General features: G+C 45.5%; 1 protein-coding gene across 1 annotated transcript in view; it reads right to left on the bottom strand.

The window, feature by feature from the left end:
* The window catches only part of STT3B (STT3 oligosaccharyltransferase complex catalytic subunit B), a 269,436-nt gene that overhangs the window by 193,456 nt on the left and 48,688 nt on the right, over positions 1-27,292 (bottom strand). The window lies entirely within an intron of this gene.

The following is a 27,292-nucleotide window of genomic DNA, read 5'->3' as shown; positions in this document are numbered from 1 at the left end:
TTAACTGTCCATGGTCTAAAAACGGGATGTAGTTAATATTGCTCTAGGGCTATTCCTACTCGTGGGTGTCCACGACACCCATAGAGCAGCGTGGCGAGCCTGCAAGGGGCTTTCCAGCGCTTGCCCCACTGCCAGCATTCTGACGGGCGGGATCCCGGTGTCGGTATACTGACCTCAGGGATCCCAGCTGCTGGGGTTCCATCCCCAACCACTAAAAACTTAGATCTTGACTTACTGGAAAACAATGACTTTTAATATTGTAATGATATAACTGATAACCCCCCAAATACAGACAAAACGAGATTAGCAGTTAAAAAGCAAAAGAATGGAAATGCACCAGACATTGATAACATCCCAGTAGAAGCTATAAAAGCAGGAGGAGGTAAGAGCAAACCAACTTAGTGCTTACTGCAACTGAATGCACTGAATTGTGCTGGGAAGGAGGTCCCAGCGCTATACAACTCAGTGCGCTGCTTTGTTCGAGAATGCCCACACTCTCGCCTTAAACAGGGTGTTTAGGAGCGAGTATGGATATTCGCTGACATAAGTGCCCCACCACGATGTTGTTTGCGCCATGCTAGGGCACAAAACCGCATCACAGCACTAGTTTGGTTGGATTTCTGCTCGCACCCCTCCTCCAGGGAGGGTGCAAGCAGCAATCCGATACTCTGACTAAACAGCGTGCTGAACGGAATAGCACCGGGACCTCGTTCCCAGCACTACTCTATTTGCATTCAATTGAATCAAGCCCTTAAGAGACATCCATGCAATCACCTGGAAAGACTCCTGTGTCCCAGAAGACTTCAAAGAAGCCATAATAATTCCTATTCACAAAAAAGGTGACCCTACAAACTAAAAATTACAGAGGCTTAAGTTTACCAACATCTAGCAAAATATTAACATCAATTATACAATCAATGCTACTAAAAACCAGAGAAAACAACTGCAGAGTTGGATTTAGGCCTGGTAGAGGATGCAGTGACCATATCATTGAACAAGTGGATGACCGACACTGGCATCCTGACATTGAGAATGCCGACAGGGGACGGGATGATTATTTTACCCCTCCAATGTCCCCTACCTTAACCCGCCTGGGGTGGCGGCTAGGGCTATGATTTGGGGAGTGGCAGCTAGGGCTAAAGCCCCCTCTAGTGCCTAATCCTAACAGTGACCCCAATACGTGTCGGGATTCCTGCGTCTGTCGGAATGCTAACTGATATAAATACCCTATAATCAATTATATATTGTACGACATTACATCACAAAGGATACCCATGTATTGAGACATTTCTAACAACCGTCACACAGGACAAAGGCGATACTACCCATTACAAGGAAACATTTATTTTCCATTGTCTAAACACTAACAAATAAAGCAGTTAAGGGCAGATTTAAGAGGAGGGAGGGGGGGGGAGAAGATCAGCAGACGCCACTACATGGCGCCTGACGGCAGCAATTAAATTGTTCTGCCGTTCAGGAGCCCATAAGCAGCAAAGGACCTATTTTTTCCTGCAGTCTCGTGAGGTGCAAGAAAAAAATGTGTGCAGGAGTTTAGATGGGTCTAGCCAATTTAGGCAGCCAAACCCATAACAAAATGTGGAAAAAGTGAAGCGCTGTGAATACTTTCTGGTTGCACTGTATACCTGTTCCGATACATTATGATTGCAATTCAGGTGGAATTTTTTGCTATGGGCAGTTTGCACAAGATTTCACATAACAGACTCCACCAACTGACAGTAATGGGTCCATCTGTACTTACAGCCACAACACTCCCTTTCAAAAATAACTCCATACTTCAACATAACTTTTAAGAGTTATGGGCCCTACACACACGGTGATGCTCCGCCTATGTGCCAGACTGCCGATACGTTTCTTCACTCCCCCGTCACCATAGCAGTGCATGCTAATATGGACGAGATTGTCCATATTGGCCTGCATGCATAAGCGACGGGGCACCAAAGATGAACGAGCACGGGGCTGCGCATTGTTCATCGTTGGTACCTACACACTGAACGATATGAACGAGTTCTCGTTCATTAATGAACGAGAACGTTTATATCGTTCAGTGTTATCTGCCAGTCTGTAGGGCCCAATACACTAGTTATATGCCCAAAGAAATAAATGAGATCAGACTGGGAGCTGCACTTTGTTGAGTCTTAGAGATGAAAGAAAATAAGAAAAACCTACATAAAAATAACTTAACCAAGGGTTATGGCCTTCATGGTCTGCCTTCTGGTGATAATGCTGCCGAATCCTACTCATTTCAGGAAATTCATTTTTTTTTCCCACTCTATTTGTGAAGCAATTATGCTGCAATCACCAGTCAGACAGATCAGCACAAATACAGTCATCCGGATTTTTTCTGTCTCATTTTATCTTGAATACTTATAGACCTTTACCCCTGACATCTCCTGTCTCCTTTCATACTTCATTTGTATTTAACAGCATTACAAAGTGAGGTTTCCTTTATATATCCTGGTTGGCAGAAATACTTTCAATAAGCTTCATGTTCCAATAAGAAAGAAACACAAACAAAAATATACAAAAACACAAGCAACAGAACATGATTGCACAAACGTAAGCTATTCAATATAACTAGCATGCACTAATTAGTAAAAGTACCTGCTTAATGAGGGGAATCTTAATTATTTTACTGGGCACCTAAACTAATGGGCACTTGATGGAGCAATTCAATTGTTGCTCAAATCAGGCACCCTTTAGCCATGGGAGGAATTTCTTCTTGCAACCTCATGAGGTGCTAAAAGTCCATTGTTTGGGTGTGCTAAACAGTACTTTAGACTATATTAGCTGCTATACACAGTTAAACCTGGTGCTTTTGGGCGCATGTAACGTAATGGGTGTCCTATCGGAGCATCAATTGAATTGCTCCGACAAGCACCCGTAAAACAATTTAATTCCCGTATGGTTTTGTAGTGTAAAGGGTAAAACACACATAGCCTATGGAAGTTAATTAAAACGCAGTGACTTTTTGTGATAATTGTATACAGCTTGTCTCTATGTTATGCACTACGTGTCTGACTTTAGCCACTTTTTATGCTGTTCCACAAGGAAAGTGTAGAACTGCAGTAAGGGGTTAATTTAATGAGGTGCACCTTCTTTTTTCTTCTGAAATTCACCTGAAAACGGACATGTCCTTATTGGCCACATTATAATATTTAACCACCTCTAAATGCGTGATCATTTATTTAGTGGAGTATATCAGAGGTTCTGCACTCTGTGGCAAATTCATCGTTACAATGGCTCACAGGACCCAACCTGGTCTGAATTGAACTGACCCCCAACAGCAGCTACACACATTGCAATTAGGAGCACAATAACATGCAGACACTTTGGAAAAACTGGTCTGGGACTCCAGGTAGACACCAAAAAGGTCGACACACCTTAGGCCGACACCAATTGGTCGACATGGACAAAAAGTCAACATGGACAAAAGGTCGACATGCGTTGTTTTTTTTGGTGTCTTTTTTTCATAGAGTGACCGGGAACCCCAATTAGTGCACCGCGTTCCCACACATGCGCTCGGCACAGGTTACCGTTCCCAATCGTAGTCCACGTGCATTGTAAAGTATGAAAGTAAAAAAAAAAAAAGTGAAAAACCCCAACAAAAAAACGTGAAAACCGCATGTCGACCTTTTTTATGTCGACCTTTTGTCCACATCGACCTAACGTGTTTCGACCAATTGGTGTCAACCTTTTTTTGTGTCGACCTGGAGTCCGGATACCGGATAAACAACCTTAGGCCCTCACAGTGGCTGTGGAACATATGCCACCATGCCCTGCCACAGTCATGCCATTAGGGAATGCTACAACTATTGCAGGCATGCTGGGACATATACACCCCTTTTTCATCTCTAAGCACAGGTTGCAGCCGGGAGCCTGACACGTGTGCTACCCGTGCTCAGCCCCCTTTCCCACTGCGCTCACCAACCTGGCATATTGACGGGATGACGACGCTGCTGGCGACGCGGCAGAGCTGGGAGTTCACATGATCTCCCAGCACCGCCCTTCCATAGACTGAATGGGAGCCGTGTTGCATCGACACGGCTTCCGTTTACACTGCACAGCTTACCGGGTTGAACTTGTGTTCAACCCGGTAAGCTACCCGGGTAGGATTCCCGGATCACTTGATCCGGGTTGACCCTTTTCCACTACCAAAAAATACACGGGTAAATGCGCGCCCCCGTGCATTTACCCATGTTTTTTGAGCTAGTGGAAAAGGGGTAATAGTTTTACAGCAGCTGGAGTGCCACAGATTTACGATTACTGCTCTAGACTATGTGAGCACTCTTTGGGCTGTTTTCAAATTATTATCGCGCCCGATCTCCCACGTAAAGTGATGGGGAGATTGTGCGGGCAGTATTCAATTGTATTAGTTTTATGTGCTGATCGCACCCATAGAGGGTATCATGCAGTATCTGCTAGCATAACAACTGAATCTCACAAATGAACTGTGATGTGCAACTGTAATGTTGGTTGTAGAGACTATAGGAATCTTTGCTAATTTTTCAGCAAACCTTCATGGAGAAATTAGCAAAGACAAATTGTGGCAGAGAGCCTTCACAACAGTCACGGAAATACACAGCCGAGAACCGAATTCTGTATGGGATTAATTCAATTAGGAGTACCGTAATTTCGGTCCTGCAAGTCATTTGAATAGTGTCAAACTCGCATTCCATTTTGTCAGCAAATTAACTTTTTTTGTGCGCACTCCCCTGAGGAGGTGAAAAGGTAGGGGAAAAATAATAAGATTTTAAACCTACCGGTAAATCATTTTCTCGTAGTCCGTAGAGGATGCTGGGGACTCCGTAAGGACCATGGGGATAGACGGGCTCCGCAGGAGACATGGGCACCCCAAGAAAGTCTTTAGACCTGGGTGTGCACTGGCTCCTCCCTCTATGCCCCTCCTCCAGACCTCCGTTAGAGAAACTGTGCCCAGAGGAGACGGACAGTACGAGGAAAGGATTTTGTTAATCCAAGGGCAAGATTCATATCAGCCACACCAATCACACCGTATAACTTGTGATAACTACCCAGTTAACAGTATGAAACCAACATATCAGTTCAGGACCGATGCAACTATAACATAACCCTTATTGAAGCAATAACTATATACAAGTATTGCAGAAGTAGTCCGCACTTGGGACGGGCGCCCAGCATCCTCTACGGACTACGAGAAAAAGATTTACCGGTAGGTTTAAAATCTTATTTTCTCTAACGTCCTAGAGGATGCTGGGGACTCCGTAAGGACCATGGGGATTATACCAAAGCTCCCAAACGGGCGGGAGAGTGCAGATGACTCTGCAGCACCGATTGAGCAAACAAGAGGTCCTCCTCAGCCAGGGTATCAAACTTGTAGAACTTAACAAAAGTGTTTGAACCTGACCAAGTAGCAGCTCGGCACAACTGTAATGCCGAGACCTCTCGGGCAGCAGCCCAAGAAGAGCCCACCTTCCTAGTGGAATGGGCCCTAACCGATTTAGGCAACGGCAATCCAGCCGTAGAATGAGCCTGCTGAATGGTGTTACAAATCCAGCGGGCAATAGTCTGTTTTGAAGCAGGAGCGCCAAGCTTGTTGGCAGCATACAGGACAAACAGTGATTCTGTTTTTCTGACTCAAGCCGTTCTGGCTACGTAAATTTTCAAAGCCCTGACCACATCCAGGGACTTGGAGTCCTCCAAGTCACGCGTAGCCACAGGCACCACAATAGGCTGGTTCATATGAAAGGATACCACCTTAGGCAGGAATTGAGGACGTGTCCGCAACTCCGCTCTATCGACATGGAAAACCAGATGGGGGCTTTTATGAGACAAAGCCGCCAATTCTGACACTTGCCTAGCCGAAGCCAAGGCTAATAACATGACCACCTTCCAAGTGAGATATTTTAACTCTACCGTTTTAGGTGGTTCAAACCAGTGTGACTTAAGGAAACTTAACACCACGTTAAGGTCCCAGGGCTCCACCAGAGGTACAAAAGAAGGCTGAAAATGCAGCACTCCCTTCACAAAAGTCTGAACTTCTGGGAGAGAAGCCAATTCTTTTTGAAAGAAAATGGATAGGGCCGAAGTCTGAACCTTAATGGAGCCTAAGTTTTAGGCCCAAATTCACTCCAGTTTGTAGGAAGTGAATGAAACGGCCCAGATGGAATTCTTCCGTAGGAGCATTCCTGGCCTCACATCAAGAAGCATATTTTCGCCATATATGGTGATAATGTTTAGATGTCACGTCCTTCCTAGCCTTTAACAGCGTAGGAATGACCTCATCCGGAATGCCTTTTTCAGTTAGGATCCGGCGTTCAACCGTCATGCCGTCAAACGCAGCCGCGGTAAGTCTTGGAATAGACATGGGCCCTGTTGCAACATGTCCTGCCTTAGAGGAAGAGGCCACGGATCTTCTGTAAGCATTTCATGCAGATCCGGATACTAGATCCTTCGTGGCCAATCTGGAACAATGAGGATTGCTCTCACTCCTACTTTTTTTTTAATTATTCTCAACCCTTGGGTATGAGAGGAAGAGGAGGTAATACATAGACTGACTGGAACACCCACGGTGTCACTAGGGCGTCTACCGCTACTGCCTGAGGGTCTCTTGACCAGGCGCAATAACTCTGCAGCTTTTTGTTGAGGCGGGACGCCATCATGTCTATCTGTGGCAGTCCCCACCGAACTGCAATCTGTGCGAAGACTTCCTGATGAAGTCTCCACTCTCCAGGACGTATGTCTGGTGAGGAAGTCTGCTTCCCAGTTGTTCACTTCCGGAATGAACACTGTTGACAGTGCTCTTACATGATTCTCCGCCCAGCGAAGAATTCTGGTGGCTTCCGCCATCGCCACTCTGCTCCTTGTGCCACCTTGGCGGTTTACATGAGCTACTGCGGTGACGTTGTCTGACTGGATCAGAACCGGTTGGTCGCGAAGAAAGGTCTCCGCTTGACGTAGGGCGTTGTATATGGCCCTTAGTTCCAATATGTTGATGTGAAGACAAGTCTCTTGACTTGACCAAAGACCTTGGAAATTTCTTCCGTGTGTGACTGCTCCCCAGCCTCGGAGGCTCGCGTCCGTGGTTACCAGGATCCAGTCCTGAATGCCGAATCTGCGGCCCTCTAGAAGGTGAGCACTCTGCAGCCACCACAGGAGAGATACCCTGGCCCTGGGGGATAGGGTGATCAACTGATGAATCTGTAGATGTGACCCGGACCACTTGTCCAGTATGTCCCATTTGAAGTCCTCGCATGGAACCTGCCGAAGGGAATGTTTTTCCCAGGACTCGAGTGCAGTGATGCACTGACACCTGTCTCGGTTTCAATAGGTCCCTGACTAGAGTCCCGAGTTCCTGGGCCTTCTCTATCTGAAGGTAAACCCATTTCTGGTCTGTATCCAGAATCATACCCAAGAAGGGCAGACGAGTTATAGGAACCAACTGTGACCTCGGGAAATTGAGAATCCAGCCGTGTTGCTGTGACACCTTCAGCGAATGTGACACGCTGTTCAACATCTGCTCTTTTGATCTCACCCTTATTAGGAGATCATCCAAGTATGGGATAACTGTGACTCCTTGCTTGCGTAGGAGCACCATTATTTCCGCCAATTGCCCTGAAATTGGTAATGACAATCCTGTACCGCAATTGTCAGGTACGCCTGATGGGGTGGATAAATGGGAACATGAAGGTATGCAGCCTTTATGTCTAGATACACCATCAAATCCCCCCCGCTTCCAGGCTGGCGATGATCGCTCTGGGCGATTCCACTTTAAATTTGAACCTTTTCCCGTATGGGTTCAGAGATTTTAATTTTAAAATAAGTCTGACCGAACGTACGGTTTCGGGACTACAGCCAAGGTTGAGTCATATCGCCTTCCTTGTTGCAGGATGGGAACCTTGAGCACCACCTGTTGGAGATACAATGTGTGAATTGTATTTAATATTATCTCCCTTTCTGGGGGAGAAGCCGGTAGGTCCGATAAGGAAAAACCGGCGAGGAGGCACCTTTCCAATTCCAGCTTGTAACCCTGAGAAACAATTTTTATTGCCACGGGATCCACGTGTGAGTGAACTAGGATGTGGCTGAAGAGTCGAAGACGTGCTCCCACTGGGACGGACTCCCTTAGTGGAGCTCCAGCGTCATGCGGTGGATGTAGTAGAGGCCGGGGAGGACTTCTGTTCCTGGGAACTAGCTGTGCCCTTACCTCTGGTAAGAAAGGACGCTCCTCGTACTTTCTTGTTATTCTGCGACCGAAAGGACTGCATTTGACAATGTTGTGCTTTCTTAGGCTGTGAGGGAATATAAGGCAAAAGATCAGAATTACCAGCTATAGCTGTGGAGACCAGGTCCGAGAGCCCTTCTCCACACAATTCCTCAGCCTTGTAAGGTAAACCTTCCATATGCCTCTTTTAGTCGGCATCACCTGTCCATTGCATGTTCCACAGGACACGTCTAGCAGAAATCGACATAGCGTTGACTCTAGAACTCAGTAGACTAATGTCTCTTTGGGCTATATATATATATATATATATATATATATATATATATATAGGACGAAGTCGTGAATAAAACATTTTCATCAGGACATATGATATGTCCTGATGAAAATGTTTTATTCACAACATTGAAACGTTGACTCTCTCCGTGCCTTCGTCCTGTTTTATTCCCCGCTGAGGGAGCCGTGAGTGCCGCCGACTGTATGCTATGTTTGGAAACATCCTTGCTGGGAATGTTATACGGAGGGCACCAGCCTTATTTATTTGTATTGCCTTGTATGGAGTGCTGCTGACTACTGCAAATACTATATTATATTTATATATACATATACATATACACATACATACATATTATATATATATATATATATATATATATATATATATATACACACACACACACACATACACACATATATATATATATACACATATACATACACACACATACATATACTAGGATCAATAACATGGTATCCTTATCTAGGGTTTCAATCTCCGCTGATACGGTATCTGTCCACGCTGCTACAGCGCTATAAACCCATGCCGACACAATCGCCGGTCTGAGTAGTGTACCAGAATGTGTGTAAATGGACTTCAAAGTACTTTTACTGCATGCTATCTGCAGGATCCCTGAGGATAGCTGTTAAGTCAGCGCTACCTTTTGGGTAAACGTGACAAAGCTTTGTCCACCCTAGGGGAAGATTCCCATCGTATCCTGGCCCTAGCAGGGAAAGGATACTCCCTGAGAATTCTTTGTGGGAATCTGCAGTCTCTTGTCTGGAGATTCCCGCTCTTTTTCTTCATGAGAGGAGGGAAATTTACCTCAGCTTTCTTTCCCTTAAACATGTGTACCCTCGTGTCAGGGACAGATGAGTCATCAGTGATATGCAAAACATCTTTTATTACAATAATCATATATTGAATACTTTTCTGCCAGTTTTGGCTGTAACTTTGCATTATCGTAGTCGACACTGGAGTCAGACTCCGTGTCGATATCAGTGTCTATTATTTTGGATAGTGAGCTTTGTGAGACTCTGAAGGTCTCTGCGACATATGGACAGTCATGTGTAGATTCACTGTCTGTTCTCTAATCTTTTGTGCAATAAATTTACCTTAGCACTTAATTTCACATACCCAATAAGGTGTCGGCGTTATCGACGGAGACACCACTCACACACATTTGCACCATCTCCTTAGGAGAGCCTTTTACCTCAGACATGTCGACACACGTACCGACACACCACACACTCAGGGAATGCTCATCTGAAGATAATTCCCCCACAAGGCCCTTTGGAGAGACAGAGAGAGAGTATGCCAGCACACACCCCAGCGCTATATGACCCAGGAAAAAACACAGCAATTTAATGTTTACCCAGTAGCGCTGTTATTATCTGCGACGAGTTATGTGCCCCCCCCTCTTCTTTAAAACCCTCTCTTCTACCGTGGTATAAGCAGGGGAGAGTCCGGGGAGCTTCCTCTCAGCGGTGCTGTGGAGAAAAACATGGCGCTGGCGAGTGCTGAGGGAGAAGCCTCGCCGCCCCCTCGACGGCAGGCTTCTGTCCCACTAAAAGTGTAAAATTGGCGGGGGCTCCTGCATATATACAGTGTCCAGTTGTATATATGCTCCTTTTGCCAAATAAGAGGTTTATATTGCTGCCCAGGGCGCCGCCGCCCCCCCCCCCCCTGCACCCTTACAGTGACCGGAGTATGCGAGGTGTGTGGGAGCAATGGCGCACAGCTGCAGTGCTGTGCGTTACCTCAGTGAAGATCATGAAGTCTTCTGCCGCCTCTGAAGTCTTCTTTTCTTCTCATACTCACCCGGCTTCTATCTTCCGACTCTGCGAGGGGGACGGCGGCGCGGGTCTGGAACGGACGGCTAGGGTGAGATCCTTCACAATCCCTCTGGAGCTAATGGTGTCCAGTAGGCTAAGAAGCAGGACCTGCACTCAGGAGAGTAGGGCTGCTTCTCTCCCCTCAGTCCCTCGATGCAGGGAGTCTGTTGCCAGCAGAGCTCCCTGAAAATAAAAAACCTAACAAATATACTTTCTATCAGCAAATTCAGGAGAGCTCACTGAAAAGCACCCAGCTCCTCTGGGCACAGTATCAAACTGAGGTCTGGAGGAGGGGTATAGAGGGAGGAGCCAGTGCACACCCAAGTCTAAAGACTTTCTTGGGGTGCCCATGTCTCCTGCAGAGCCCGTCTATCCCCATGGTCCTTACGGAGTCCCCAGCATCCTCTAGGACGTTAGAGAAAATAAGATTTTACTTACCGGTAAATCTATTTCTCGTAGTCCGTAGTGGATGCTGGGGACTCCTTAAGGACCATGGGGAATAGACGGGCTCCGCAGGAGACAGGGCACTTTAAGAAAGAATTTGGATACTGGTGTGCTCTGGCTCCTCCCTCTATGTCCCTCCTCCAGACCTCAGTTAGAGAAACTGTGCCCGGAAGAGCTGACAGTACAAGGAAAGGATTTTGGAATCCAGGGCAAGACTCATACCAATCACACCGTATAACTTGTGATAAACTTACCCAGTTAACAGTATGAACAACAATGGAGCATCAGATCAACCCTGATGCAACCAAACATAACCCTTATTTAAGCAATAACTATATACAAATATTGCAGAAGAAGTCCGCACTAGGGACGGGCGCCCAGCATCCACTACGGACTACGAGAAATAGATTTACCGGTAAGTAAAATCTTATTTTCTCTAACGTCCTAGTGGATGCTGGGGACTCCCTAAGGACCATGGGGATTATATTAAAGCTCCCAAACGGGCGGGAGAGTGCGGATGACTCTGCAGCACCGAATGAGCAAACACAAGGTCCTCCTCAGCCAGGGTATCAAACTAGTAGAACTTTGCAAAAGTGTTTGAACCTGACCAAGTAGCCGCTCGGCAAAGCTGTAATGCAGAGACCCCTCGGGCAGCCACCCAAGAAGAGCCCACCTTCCTTGTGGAGTTGGCTTTTACTGATTTTGGAAACGGCAATCCAGCCGTAGAATGAGCCTGCTGAATCGTGTTACCGATCCAGCGAGCAATAGTTTGCTTTGAAGCAGGAGCACCCAGCTTGTTGGGTGCATACAGGATAAACAACGATTCAGTCTTCCTGACTCTAGCCGTTCTGGCTACATAAACCTTCAAAGCCCTGACCAGATCTAGTAACTCGGAATCCTCCAAGTCACGAGTAGCCACAGGCACCACAATAGGTTGGTTCATATGAAGAGAGGACACCACTTTTGGCAGAAATTGTGGACGGGTCCGCAATTCTGCCCTGTCCATATGGAAAACCAGATAGGGGCTTTTATGTGACAAAGCCGCTAATTCTGACACACGCCTAGCTGAAGCCAAGGCTAATAGCATGACCACCCTTCCACGTGAGAAATTTTAATTCCACGGTTTTGAGAGGCTCAAACCAGTGTGACATCAGGAAACTCAACACCACGTTAAGATCCCAAGGTGCCACTGGAGGCACAAAAGGAGGCTGAATATGCAGCACTCCCTTTACAAACGTCTGGACTTCAGGAAGAGAAGCTTGTTCTTTTTGAAAGAAAATGGATAGGGCCGAAATCTGGACCTTAATGGAACCCAATTTTAGGCCCAAAGTCACTCCCGACTGTAGGAAGTGAAGGAAACGGCCCAGCTGGAATTCCTCCGTAGGGGCATTCCTGGCCTCACACCAAGCAACATATTTTCACCATATACGATGATAATGTTTAGCCGTCACATCCTTCCTAGCCTTTATCAGCGTAGGAATAACCTCATCCGGAATGCCTTTTTCTGCTAGGATCCGGCGTTCAACCGCCATGCTGTCAAACGCAGCCGCGGTAAGTCTTGGAACAGACAGGGTCCCTGTTGCAACAGGTCCTGTCTTAGAGGCAGAGGCCATGGGTCCTCTGTGATTATTTCTTGGAACTCTGGATACCAAGTCCTTCTTGGCCAATCCGGAACTATGAGTATTGTTCTCACTCCTCTTTTTCTTATGATTCTCAGCACCTTGGGTATGAGGGGAAGAGGAGGAAATACATAAACCGACTGGAACACCCACGGTGTCACTAGTGCGTCTACAGCTATCGCATGAGGGTCTCTTGACCTGGCACAATACCTCTGTAGCTTTTTGTTGAGGCGGGATGCCATCATGTCCACCTGTGGCAGTTCCCACCGACTTGCAATCTGCGCGAAGACTTCTTGAAGAAGTCCCCACTCTCCCGGGTGGAGGTCGTGCCTGCTGAGGAAGTCTGCTTCCCAGTTGTCCACTCCCGGAATGAACACTGCTGACAGTGCTCTTACGCGATTCTCCGCCCAGCGAAGAATTCTGGTGGCTTCCGCCATCGCCACCCTGCTCCTTGTGCCGCCTTGGCGGTTTACATGAGCCACTGCGGTGATGTTGTCTGACTGAATCAGCACCGATTGGTCGCGAAGCAGGTTCTCCGCTTGACTTAGGGTGTTGTATATGGCCCTTAGTTCCAGGATATTGATGTGAAGGCAAGTCTCCTGACTTGACCACAGACCTTGGAAATTTCTTCTCTGTGTGACTGCCCCCCCCACCCTCGGAGGCTTGCATCCGTGGTCACCAGGACCCAGTCCTGAATGCCGAATCTGCGGCCCTCGAGAAGGTGAGGACTCTGCAGCCACCACAGAAGAGACACCCTGGCCCTGGGGCATAGGGTGATCAGCTGATGCATCTGTAGATGTGATCCGGACCACTTGTCCAACAGATCCCATTGAAAGGTCCTCGCATGGAACCTGCCGAAGGGAATGGCCTCGTACGATGCCACCATCTTTCCAAGGACTCGCGTGCAGTGATGCACCGACACCTGTTTTGGTTTTAAGAGGTCTCTGACCAGTGTCATGAGTTCCTGCGCCTTCTCCGTCGGGAGAAAAACCTTCTTCTGGTCTGTGTCCAGAATCATGCCCAGGAAGGGCAGACGCGTCGTAGGAATCAGCTGCGACTTTGGAATATTTAGAATCCAACCATGCTGCTGTAACACTTCCCGAGAGTGTGCTACGCTGATCAGCAACTGCTCTCTGGACCTCGCCTTTATGAGGAGATCGACGCACCTCGGACTTTCTTGCTTCTTTGTGAACGAAAAGACTGCATTTGGTAATACGGTGCTTTCTTAGGTTGTGAGGGAACATATGGCAAAAAATGTGACTTTCCAGCAGTAGCTGTGGAGACCAGGTCCGAGAGACCCTCCCCAAACAATTCCTCACCCTTGTAAGGTAAAACCTCCATGTGCCTTTTTGAGTCGGCATCGCCTGTCCATTGCAGAGTCCACAGGACCCTTCTGGCAGAAATCGACATTGCATTTATTCTAGAGCCCAGTAGGCTAATGTCTCTTTGAGCATCTCTCATATACAGGACAGCGTCTTTTATATGCCCCAGGGTCATTAATATAGTATCCTTGTCTAAGGTATCCAGATCCTCGGATAAGGAATCCGTCCATGCTGCTACAGCACTAAACACCCAGGCCAACGCAATTGCCGGCCTTAGTAAGGTACCTGAATGTGTGTAAATGGACTTCAGGGTACCCTCTTGCTTTCTATCCGCAGCATCTTTTAGGGTGGCCGTATCCTGTGACGGCAGGGCTACCCTCTTGGATAAGCGTGTTAGAGCTTTGTCCACCCTAGGGAAGGATTCCCAGCGTAACTTGTCCGTTGGCGGGAAAGGATACGCCATAAGCATCCGTTTGGAAATCTGCAGTTTTTTATCTGGAGATTCCCAAGCCTTTTCACATAACTCATTTAGCTCATGTGAAGGGGGAAAGGTCACCTCCTGCCTTTTTTCCCCATACATATGAACCCTCTTGTCAGGGACTGGGGTTTCCTCTGTGATGTGCAACACATCCTTCATTGCTATAATCATAGAACGGATGGCTTTTACCAATTTAGGCTGTAACTTTGCATCATCGTAATCGACACTGGAATCAGAATCCATGTCGGTATCTGTGTCAACAATTTGGGATAGTGGGCGCTTCTGAGACCCTGACGGCCTCTGCGACATAGGATCAGGCATGGGCTGTGACTCCGACTGTCCTAAGGTTTCAACTTTATCCAACCTTTTATGCAAGGAGTATACAAAAGGCCTGACTTTCAGGTAAGTGCGCAAGAATAAGGTGCAGCCTAAGTCCAAAACACAATAAGGGCGCTCCCTATACCCTCAAAACATATTCTAAGACAAAAATTTGTGAATTGGACAATGGGCGCCCTTCTATATCCACATAAAATCCCAGTTTAGAGAAAAAAAATATATCAGCAGTATACGTTCCTGTGAGCAGCTTGTATCATCAGCATATAACAGGTCGGTCTCCCTGTTGTCCACACAGTATTCCTCCTCTTGTTCTGTTTCCTCTCGAAATACCCATAAAGCAGAAGAAACGGGCAAAAAATAGTGTAACACCGTTTTATTTTTCCACACACAGAACAAAACTAAAAGTTGACACACAAATATACAAGGATAGCTGACACACTAACCTTGAAAAAGGGTCTGGAATAGACCCGAAACACGTCGGTGTTGTACAAGGAATTGTCCAGACGATTGTTGGGGAATAGTGACTGCCGGATTCCAGGGAGCTGTTTACCCGGGTGGCTGCCTGAGATTGCTTTTACTTCCATGCGATTTCGAGAACTTGCTGAGTTCTCTTATTATCCGGTAATTACATCACCTCTACTATCTGGGTATATCCTTGTATATTTGTGTGTCAACTTTTAGTTATTTGTTCTGTGTGTGGAAAAATAAAACGGTGTTACACTATTTTTTGCCCATTTCTTCTCTTTTATGCAAGGAGTTAACATTATCATTTAAAACCTTCCACATATCCATCCACTCAGGTGTCGGCGGCGACCCCACATTCATTTGCTCCCGCTCTGCTTCCACAGCCTTCCTCGTCAAACATGTCGACACAAGCGTACCGACACACCACACACACACACACACACACAGGGGATGCTCTATTTGAAGACAGTTCCCCCACAAGGCCCTTTGGAGAGACAGAGTATGCCAGCACACACCCCAGCGCTATATGTCCCAGGAATCACACAGTAACTTAGTGTTAACCCAGTAGCTGCTGTATATAAGCTTTTTGCGCCTAATTTGTGCCCCCCCTCTCTTTTTACCCTCTTCTACCGTGTTTCTGCAGGGGAGAGCCTGGGGAGCTTCCTCTCAGCGGAGCTGTGGAGACAAAATGGCGCTGGTGAGTGCTGAGGAAGAAGCCCCGCCCCCTCAGCGGCGGGCTTCTGTCCCGCGTTTGTGTGTAAAATAATGGCGGGGGCCCATGCATAAATACAGTGCCCAACTGTATATATGCTGCTTTTTGCCAAGAGGTTCCTAATTGCTGCCCAGGGCGCGCCCCCCCCCCTGCGCCCTGCACCCTACAGTGAGTGTGTGGGTTTAATGTGGGAGCAATGGCGCACAGCTGCAGTGCTGTGCGCTACCTCAGTTTGAAGACTGGAGTCTTCTGCCGCCGCTTTTGAAGTCTTCTTGCTTCTGTCACCGGCTTCTGTCTTCCGGCTGTGCGAGGGGAACGGAGGCGCGGCTCCAGGATCGGACGACAAAGGGTGAGATCCTGTGTACGATCCCTATGGAGCTAATGGTGTCCAGTAGCCTAAGAAGCAGGACCTATCTTCAGTGAGTAGGGCTGCTTCTCTCCCCTCAGTCCCACGCTGCAGAGAGTCTGTTGCCAGCAGATCTCTCTGAAAAAAAAAACACCTAACCAAATACTTTCTTATAGTAAGCTCAGGAGAGCTCACTAAGTAGCACCCAGCTCGTCCGGGCACAGATTCAAACGGAGGTCTGGAGGAGGGACATAGAGGGAGGAGCCAGAGCACACCAGGATCCAAATTCTTTCTTAAAGTGCCCTGTCTCTTGCGGAGCCCGTCTATTCCCCATGGTCCTTACGGAGTCCCCAGCATCCACTAGGACGTTAGAGAAATATATTTCAAGATAAACATGTTGGGACATAGTGCAGAACCTCTGGTAAACCCCTCCCAATCAATACACATGCATTTGGAGGTGATTAATATAATTTGGCCAATGAAAGCATGTCTGGTGGACCATTATGCAATAGCTAGCATCTATACTTGTGTATCAATACCTATTTCCCTATAGATTGTAAGCTTACGAGCAGGGCCTTCCTACCTATAGGTCTGTCTGTTTTTACCCAGTTTTGTTCTATTACTAAGGTTCTAATAGTAAAGCGCAACGGAATATGCTGCGCTATATAAGAAACTGTTAATAAATAAATAAATGTCAGTTTTTAGATGAATTTCTCTAAAAAGCTCAATAACAGGTTAAAGGATTTGGCACAAGTATGTAGGAGGTGCTATATTGATAGAAGAGGGGTATCATAACTTGCAAACTGGAGCAGAGTTTTTGTCCAAGTTTTTAAAACATGGATAAAAACACTGAAAAATCACTTCACAGTATGTTGGGATACAAAAAAAGGTCTTAAGACCAAAAAACACTTGCTTACTCCACCAATAAAAACTGCAAACCATCAGTTTACACCTTTTAAGAACCTCCAAGTACCTACTTTCTATACTGTTCGCAATCTTTTTTTGGGTCCCATGATTATTTCCCCACTTTCATTTCCTTCGGCCATATCACTTATTGTAGAGAAGTCACGGGATCTTGCCTCAGATCATCTTTTATAACTGAATCTCCCATTTCTCGGGTGCACACACTGCTGTGATGTAGGAGGATATTGTAATGCAAGTTTACTTTTGCATACTTGCATCTATTTGAATTCACCCCGATCTGTCCAATTTATAAATACAGCAAAAGCTAAATTCCTGATTACCTGCTGCAGTTTGTTGCAAATTCTGCAGCCAACAAGTGTCAATAGGAGTCCTACTGACTTATTCCAGGAAGTACTGGCTTCACCACTTCCAGTGCTGTTTTACAGTTCCCCACTGAAGAAATAGCATTACTGTACACTAATTTCCAGGCACAGGTGCAAGGCAATTACATTTGATGTGGATTATGGGACCACTATACTAGGCCACCATCAGTACCAGTACTGAAGATGTAAAGCAAAGCTGCAAGTACAGTATGATTGAAGAATTTTATATGCAAATTGCCACAGAAGGATGCTGCAGTAAAAGAAGTCTAATGGTACTGAAGTCCCCTACAGCATGTGTAAACAGTCATATGATTTTTCAGATTGGTCACATTTTAATATCATCAGTGACACTTAATTCTTTGCAGGGGGTGGGTGGGATAACACTACCTGTAAGGGCTACACCGATGGCACTATATGAACAGGCATAAGATGCAGCACTTACAAATGATTTAGGCACAGATTTTTTTTTTTTTTTTTTTTTGGGGGGGGGTTCTTTTACTTGCTGACAGATTTTGAAAATAAAAATGGAACACTCAACACCAAACAACGATTATTCAAATTAATACAGATAACCGTCAAGTAAGCAAGTGGTGGAAATTGCTGGCAAGTACCCACAAAGAGGTTTCAGCCAATATGTGAAGTCATGACTTTTCATTTCAGCCGAGTACCATCAGCAGACAGACGATATGCCAAGATCATACATCATAACACTTGAAACAAGAGTTATTATTCCTGGGATATGGACCTAGTATTTCTAACACTCTATGGTATCAGGATTTTATAGTGCTAAACCATTAATGCACTGTAGCCTTTGTCAACCTAAGTACTACAGATAATAGCACTAAGACCCAATTCGCTGCTTTATCCACAATGTGCCTTGGTACAAGAAAATAGGATTTTGGTACAAGAAAACTACAAAGTCTGGGATCTCCATTACTTAAAATACAGTGCATGTCTGAGGTTCTTTTGTGAACTGAAGTGACCACATCAGCAAGAACAGAAAAACATACTGTAGTACTGTACAAGTCATTCATGATATGGACCACATTCTTGTCATAAATACAGATCCTAAGTACAGGTACCTCAGGAGCCATTAGCTTACCTTTGTCTAATTTAATATAAAGAGCCTATAATTCGTAGCATTGAGCATTAGTTACTGGACAGTACATGTCATTAAAATTATGTAATGCATTTATTTGGTTACCTTACTGCCATTTATTCTGCCGTTACTAATAAGTAATCACCAGTTGACAAAAGTGAATACGCTACATATTATTGGAAGAATTTAAGACTATTCCTGTCCAAGCAGCATGGCAAAATATAATATGCCATTATAATTACCAAATGCTGCTGCCATCATCCACTACACTACGATAATAAAGTTGCCACGCGCCACCATCATACATTACACGCCAACAGAATTGCCCCTTTGTCATACTGTAGTTTACATGTAGTCTTTTACTATGTCATGACCTAAACTACTATGAAATACTGTATTGTATAAGTTTAATTAGCCTGAAGTCCAAATTACAGTCTAGATACAATGCATGTAAAGTATACATTTGCCATTTATGAAGACGAGTCAAATAATACTAAGGTTCAGCGTACAGACTCCACAGCTTGACTTGACCATTAGCAGGACTGATGCCAAATACTCAAAGAAATCTCACACTTGCTATTCATCACAAACAGTACACTCTTGCAGAAGTTTTGATGCATTTTATAAATTCCTCAACAAAATGTCTTCAATCAACGCGCTGTTTGTAGCATGTTTGCTCTTGGATAAAGTCACTGGTGCTGAATGAACTTTTTTCCTTGTTGGGCCATGTAGGTATTTACATACTGTTAAATATGAATTAAACAGCTTTGCAATCCAGCAGCTACTGTAGCAATTTATCAACACTTCTTTTGAAATTAATGATAGTCAAATCATTTTCACATAACTGCTCCTACACCAGGCCTCAATCAGACAGAGAACACCAAGGACCAGCTTAATGCACAAATTTCTCAGTCATTAGCTCTACAACAAAATTACTCTATTACAGCATTTTATGATCAGATATATAAAGGTGGACTCTATGGCAGCCAGCAAACTTACACAGAGAAAGTCACATGGCAAGCCTGGGGAGATTAAGAAATTCAGGATAAGCAAACCAAACCATTTCAGGACTACCAGATGGGAGTGGACTGGAAACAATCAGTTGCCACTAAGTGCAAGCCTTCACCAAGTAAACAACAACAACCAAACCCGCATGAAAAATGTATTATTGAAAAAAATAAAAAAGTTCTGACAAAATGCATAAAGATGTGGCCTTAGACACAGATAGGTAGCATATATCTACTGGAGATGGCAGTTTGTGTTTAAAGGTACAACTGTGAGATGGAAACTGCTAAACTTTTGTGAAAAGTTATTACTTAATTCATTTAAGTGGTAAGAATGTATGCTTTGAGCAATTTATATGTTTCAAATTTTTTTTATATTTTACACACTATGGGTCCTCTCTCTCTGGTGCAGATTCAATTGTATTGTGGGCTCCAACCAGGGCTAATTGTTGCCCCCATACGGGACATGCGCGCCTATTAGTACCGGATTTAGCAGCGCAATCCAGCTAAAACCGTCTAAAGCACATGTGAGGGCGTACAAACTATGGAGTTTATGCATATTTCAGCTCACACCTCAGGCGGCTGCAAGCTGAAATGTTTCTCTCAGGCTGCACATACACCCGAACAATTGAATTGCTCCGTTGGGTGCCATCTAGTGGTGGCCGGGGAGACCAAAAAATTGAATCAGCCCCATTGCTTGTGTGTGTCATCCCATGAAGACACTGATTAACTAAAGGGGCTGCCGCAAATTGGACCAGGATCTTGGTGCCTTAAATAACCACCACATCAGAATGCTTGAGACCCTTTATAAGTGAGAGATACAAACTGACTAGAGTTAAGACTTAATTGTGCAGAATACTTGGTAGAGCACACTGTATACACAGTATGTATGTATACACAGTATGTATGTATGTATGTATGTATGTATGTATGGATAATGTCAAATATTATCAATAAACATAAAGCTATACCGCTAGACTCGCTAATACCGTGGAGCCGCTATGGCCGCTAGACTTATTACACACACTACGTACTAAGTACGCTATTTGCGTACTGAGTACCGTATGGATACGCACTTAGCGTCTCAGACGCTGTGCCATGGGCGCGACGCACGAGCGGCACGTACGCACACGGATTCACGCTTCGTACTAAGCACGCTATTAGCGCACTGAGTATCGTATTGATACGCTATTAGCGTATCAGACGCCGTGCCGTGGGTACAACGTACACGCGGCGCGGACGCACACAGAGTGATATACAGTAAACCTTAAGTAATGAAACAGTGTAAGGATGTGCTTATACTTTAAACCTTAGCAGCCTAGTACTGCAACGATGTGATACCTTAAAACCTTAACAATGCTTATACCGATTAAGACGCTAAGAAAGCCCTTTGCAGGAAAGTGAAAACACAACACCGGTTTGTGGTAAACCACTGGGCTCTAACACCGCAGTGGATTATTCAGAGAAAAGGGGTAAACAGATACAAGTTATACACTACAGGCTAACAAGGAAATCTAAACAGAATAATGGCTACAGAGAATATACATACGTAGGAATCGTTCGCAAGCGCGTCCTGGACCAGTCCTCAGCTATCAGGGAGAAAGCCTTCAGAGTCTTGTGTCCTGGCCAGGCAACAGTGGTCTTTTTATACACAACATACATTCACAATACAATGGTCACTGTAATCTCATTGTTCATTGGACACAGGGATGTGTCCCTACATTACAGCAAAGGTCATAGGTGGATTTGAACAGGTAGGCGATGTCCTTTCCCAACTGCTCCGGTGGGTGGTATCCTCTGGATTCCCGCCGCATGTGTAATTTACAGCAAATACAGTTAATGTTCATAATCTACATCTGTACATAACTATACGCAAGAGCAAGCAATCTTTTCCTAACACTGGAATGTTACCCTTAAAATACCCTACAGCTGGATACTAGACATCACCTACCAACCTTTATCTGACCCTTCCTATCATGCAAAGACGAATCTCTCTGTCCAGGAACTGTTTAAACTAACATTACTCCCTGACATGATCTAAGGGAACTATATCTACAAAATGCACTATTTGGGTTAAATATGCTATGTTCGAGTCGCACGCTACACGCTCACAAACTCCGCCGTAAATACACATATCATGCGCACGAGTCGCCAGAGCGTCTCTTACGCAACTCGCGGATATGTGTACGCACGGGGGACCGGGTGCACGAGCAGCGTGCATGTGCATGAGGGGTTAGTACAAGGGATATGTATTACAATATTTTTCGACTTTGACAGTATGTAGATCAGTATGCGATACCGGCGGTCATTATACAGACGTTGGGATCCCGGTCATTAGAATGTCAGCAGAGGGGAGCGAGAACAACGAAGCCCCTTGCGGGCTCGCTGTGCTCGCCACTTGTTCTATTCTCCCTCTATGGGTGTCGTGGACAACCACACAGGGGGAATCACCTATCTCACCGGTATTGTGCCTCTGGCGGGATCCCGGCGTCGTTATTGTGACAGCCGAGATCCCGTCCATCGGTATGCTGACTATGTATGTATGTATTTATGTATGTATGTATCCACACAACAAAAATATTTGGCCATTAACTGCCGTTTGAGTGGAAATAAACAAATGAAAAGGTGTTCTTTGAAATTCAAAGTCTTCTAGAGAAAACCATGTATATTTGTGTAGCTATTACATAAAACAAATAATGATATTGATGCTGGATTATGATCAGTTGGAAAAGTGCTGAGCAGAGAAGTAAGAAAATATTCAGGAGCGAAAGGTTTAAAGTGGTCAACACACATCCTTCTAGTCGTAGGTAACAGAAAAGCAGCAGCACTAAGTGCTCCACGAAGGCGAATAAGCAGGTGGGTAAAATGTAACAGCTAGGCGGTAATGCAACTTTGAGATCAAATAAAAGGACATTCACCCAATATTTTATGTTCGGAGTGAAAGCACAGAATCAAAATGTACTTCAAGGTAATTGACATTAGCAGAATAGGAGATGGTGTTTTTATTAAGTGTGTCAGGCAGTGGCAAAAGAAATGCATTAAATGGGGTGTAGACAAACTTACTTATGGAGAGGTAAAGATTCCATTAACGAGAGGTCAATTATGTAACAGTTTGCTTTAGCCCAAAACTAGCTTTGAAGCCTGATCCATATAGCGATCCCATTTTTGTGAATGTAACTTTTTATTGTATACTGCACAAAAGAACTACTTATGCTTTTTGTTTCATTTCTTGCATATGCTATAGACGGTAGGATTATGGTAGCGGCACGCTCAGACCAAAATTAAACTACCTTTTTCAAGTAAAAATTTGTTCGATTTTATTAGTTCTTTTTCTGCTAGATAGAAAAAAGAAATTAAATATGACATTTAAACCAGTATGGTAACTCGCCATCCACTGTGAAAGGAGTGAAGTATTTCATATACTGGCTCTAAGTACAAGATACTCACATCAACTTACTGTTATACTGGCCTTAAAAGAGATTAGATCTATAAAAGTAATACTGCAGGTGCTAAGACAGAAGCCTGCAAAACAGAGAGACTCTACAAATAAAATGTCATGTGTTCCCAGTTGTTAATACACCGTCACCTCTGGCAGAAAGAAGCAGTTCCTGCCATCGTAACTGGTGACTGGAGCTGGTTACAGGACACTTAAGGCAGGCAAAATCGTGACCTGAAAATACTGAACAGACACCTATTTGGGAATATTGGGGCAGATGTATTAAGCCTGGAGAAGGGGTAAAGAAGTGATAAAGCAGTGATAAGTGCAAGGTGATAACGTACCAGCTAATAATTACGAATTTGAAAAATGACAGTCAGGAGATGATTAGCTGGTGCGTTATCACCTTGCACTTATCACTGGTTTATCACTTCTTCAGGCTTAATACATCTGCCCTAATGGCTTTTTTTTTTTTTTTTGCTCGTTTAAATAAGAATTTACTTACCGATAATTCTATTTCTCGGAGTCCGTAGTGGATGCTGGGGTTCCTGAAAGGACCATGGGGAATAGCGGCTCCGCAGGAGACAGGGCACAAAAGTAAAGCTTTCCGATCAGGTGGTGTGCACTGGCTCCTCCCCCTATGACCCTCCTCCAAGCCAGTTAGGTACTGTGCCCGGACGAGCGTACACAATAAGGGAGGAATTTTGAATCCCGGGTAAGACTCATACCAGCCACACCAATCACACCGTACAACTTGTGATCTAAACCCAGTTAACAGTATGATAACAGCGGAGCCTCTGAAAAGATGGCTCACAACAATAATAACCCGATTTTTGTAACTATGTACAAGTATTGCAGATAATCCGCACTTGGGATGGGCGCCCAGCATCCACTACGGACTCCGAGAAATAGAATTATCGGTAAGTAAATTCTTATTTTCTCTATCGTCCTAGTGGATGCTGGGGTTCCTGAAAGGACCATGGGGATTATACCAAAGCTCCCAAACGGGCGGGAGAGTGCGGATGACTCTGCAGCACCGAATGAGAGAACTCCAGGTCCTCCTTAGCCAGGGTATCAAATTTGTAGAATTTAGCAAACGTGTTTGCCCCTGACCAAGTAGCTGCTCGGCAAAGTTGTAAAGCCGAGACCCCTCGGGCAGCCGCCCAAGATGAGCCCACCTTCTTTGTGGAATGGGCATTTACATATTTTGGCTGTGGCAGGCCTGCCACAGAATGTGCAAGCTGAATTGTATTACACATCCAACTAGCAATAGTCTGCTTAGAAGCAAGAGCACCCAGTTTGTTGGGTGCATACAGGATAACAGCAAGTCAGTTTTCCTGACTCCAGCCGTCCTGGAACATATTTTCAGGGCCCTGACAACATCTAGCAACTTGGAGTCCTCCAAGTCCCTAGTAGGTGCAAGGCACCATAATAAGCTGGTTCAGGTGAAACACTGACACCACCTTAGGGAGAGAACTGGGGACGAGTCCGCAGCTCTGCCCTGTCCGAATGGACAAACAGATATGGGCTTTTTTGAGAAAAAACCACCAATTTGACACTCGCCTGGTCCAGGCCAGGGTCAAGAGCATGGTCACTTTTCATGTGAGATGCTTCAAATCCACAGATTTGACTGGTTTTAAACCAATGTGATTTGAGGAATCCCAGAACTACGTTGAGATCCCACAGTGCCACTGGAGGCACAAAAGGGGGTTGTATATGCAATACTCCCTTGACAAACTTCTGGACTTCAGGAACTGAAGCCAATTCTTTCTGGAAGAAAATCGACAGGGCCGAAATTTGAACCTTAATGGACCCCAATTTGATGGCCCATAGACACTCCTGTTTGCAGGAAATGCAGGAAACGACCGAGTTGAAATTTCTTTGTGGGGCCTTCCTGGCCTCACACCACGCAACATATTTTCGCCACATGTGGTGATAATGTTGTGCGGTCACCTCCTTTCTGGCTTTGACCAGGGTAGGAATGACCTCTTCCGGAATGCCTTTTTCCCTTAGGATCCGGCGTTCCACCGCCATGCCGACAAAACGCAGCTGCGGTAAGTCTTGGAACAGACATGGTACTTGCTGAAGCAAGTCCCTTCTTAGCGGCAGAGGCCATAAGACCTCTGTAAGCATCTCTTGAAGTTCCGGGTACCAAGTCCTTCTTGGCCAATCCGGAGCCATGAGTATAGTTCTTACTCCTCTACGTCTTATAATTCTCAGCACCTTAGGTATGAGAAGCAGAGGAGGGAACACATACACCGACTGGTACACCCACGGTGTTACCAGAACGCCCACAGCTATTGCCTGAGGGTCTCTTGACCTGGCGCAATACCTGTCCCGTTTTTTTTTTTTTGTTCAGACGGGACGCCATCATGTCCACCTTTGGTATTTCCCAACGGTTTACAATCATGTGGAAAAAAAAAAACTTCCCGATGAAGTTTCCACTCTCCCGGGTGGAGGTCGTGCCTGCTGAGGAAGTCTGCTTCCCAGTTTCCATTCCCGGGATGAAACACTGCTGACAGTGCTATCACATGATTTTCCGCCCAGCGAAAAGTCCTTGCAGTTTTTGCCATTGCCCTCCTGCTTCTTGTGTCGCCCTGTCTGTTTACGTGGGCGACTGCCGTGATGTTTTTCCCACTGGATCAATACCGGCTGACCTTGAAGCAGAGGTCTTGCTAAGCTTAGAGCATTATAATTTTACCCTTAGCTCCAGTATATTTATGTGGAGAAAAGTCTCCAGACTTGATCACACTCCCTGGAAATTTTTTCCTTGTGTGACTGCTCCCCAGCCTCTCGGGCTGGGCTCCGTGGTCACCAGCATCCAATCCTGAATGCCGAATCTGCGGCCCTCTAGAAGATGAGCACTCTATAACCACCACAGGAGAGACACCCTTGTCCTTGGATATAGGGTTATCCGCTGATGCATCTGAAGATGCGATCCGGACCATTTGTCCAGCAGATCCCACTGAAAAGTTCTTGCGTGAAATCTGCCGAATGGAATTGCTTCGTAGGAAGCCACCATTTTTACCAGGACCCTTGTGCAATGATGCACTGTTTTTAGGAGGTTCCTGACTAGCTCGGATAACTCCCTGGCTTTCTCTTCCGGGAGAAACACCTTTTTCTGGACTGTGTCCAGAATCATCCCTAGGCACAGCAGACGTGTCGTCGGGATCAGCTGCGATTTTGGAATATTTAGAATCCACCCGTGCTGTTGTAGCAGTATCCTAGATAGTGCTACTCCGACCTCCAACTGTTCCCTGGACTATGCCCTTATCAGGAGATCGTCCAAGTAAGGGATAATTAAGACGCCTTTTCTTCGAAGAAGAATCATCATTTCGGCCATTACCTTGGTAAAGACCCGGGGTGCCGTGGACAATCCAAACGGCAGCGTCTGAAACTGATAGTGACAGTTCTGCACCACGAACCTGAGGTACCCTTAGTGAGAAGGGCAAATTTGGGACATAGAGGTAAGCATCCCTGATGTCCCGGGACACTATATAGTCCCCTTCTTCCTGGTTCGTTATCACTGCTCTGAGTGACTCCATCTTGATTTGAACCTTTGTAAGTGTTCAAAAAAAATTTTTAGAATAAGTCTCACCTAGCCTTCTGGCTTCAGTACCACAATATAGTGTGGAATAATACCCCTTTTCTTGTAGTAGGAGGGGTAATTTAATTATCACCTGCTGGGAATACAGCTTGTGAATTTTTTCCCATACTGCCTCCTTGTCGGAGGGAGACCTTGGTAAAGCAGACTTCAGGAGCCTGCGAAGGGGAAACGTCTCGACATTCCAATCTGTACCCCTGGGATACTACTTGTAGGATCCCAGGGTCCTGTACGGTCTCAGCGCCATGCTGAGAACTTGTCAGAAGCGGTGGAACGCTTCTGTTCCTGGGAATGGGCTGCCTGCTGCAGTCTTCTTCTCTTTCCTCTATCCCTGGGCAGATATGATCTTATAGGGACGAAAGGACTGAGGCTGAAAAGACGGTGTCTTTTTCTGCAGAGATGTGACTTAGGGTAAAAACGGTGGATTTTCCAGCAGTTGCCGTGGCCACCAGATCCGATGGACCGACCCCAAATAACTCCTCTTCCTTTATACGGCAATACACCTTTGTGCCGTTTGGAATCTGCATCACCTGACCACTGTCGTGTCCATAACATCTTCTGGCAGCTATGGACATCGCATTTACTCTTGATGCCAGAGTGCAAATATCTCTCTGTGCATCTCGCATATATAGAAATGCATCCTTTAAATGCTCTATAGTCAATAAAATACTGTCCCTGTCAAGGGTATCAATATTTTTAGTCAGGGAATCCGACCAAGCCACCCCAGCTCTGCACATCCAGGCTGAGGCGATCGCTGGTCGCAGTATAACACCAGTATGTGTGTATATACTTATGATATTTTCCAGCCTCC

This window comes from Pseudophryne corroboree, chromosome 5, assembly GCF_028390025.1.
Source record: "Pseudophryne corroboree isolate aPseCor3 chromosome 5, aPseCor3.hap2, whole genome shotgun sequence".
Taxonomy (NCBI): Eukaryota; Metazoa; Chordata; class Amphibia; order Anura; family Myobatrachidae; genus Pseudophryne; species Pseudophryne corroboree.
This window is presented reverse-complemented; position numbering and strand designations above follow the sequence as displayed.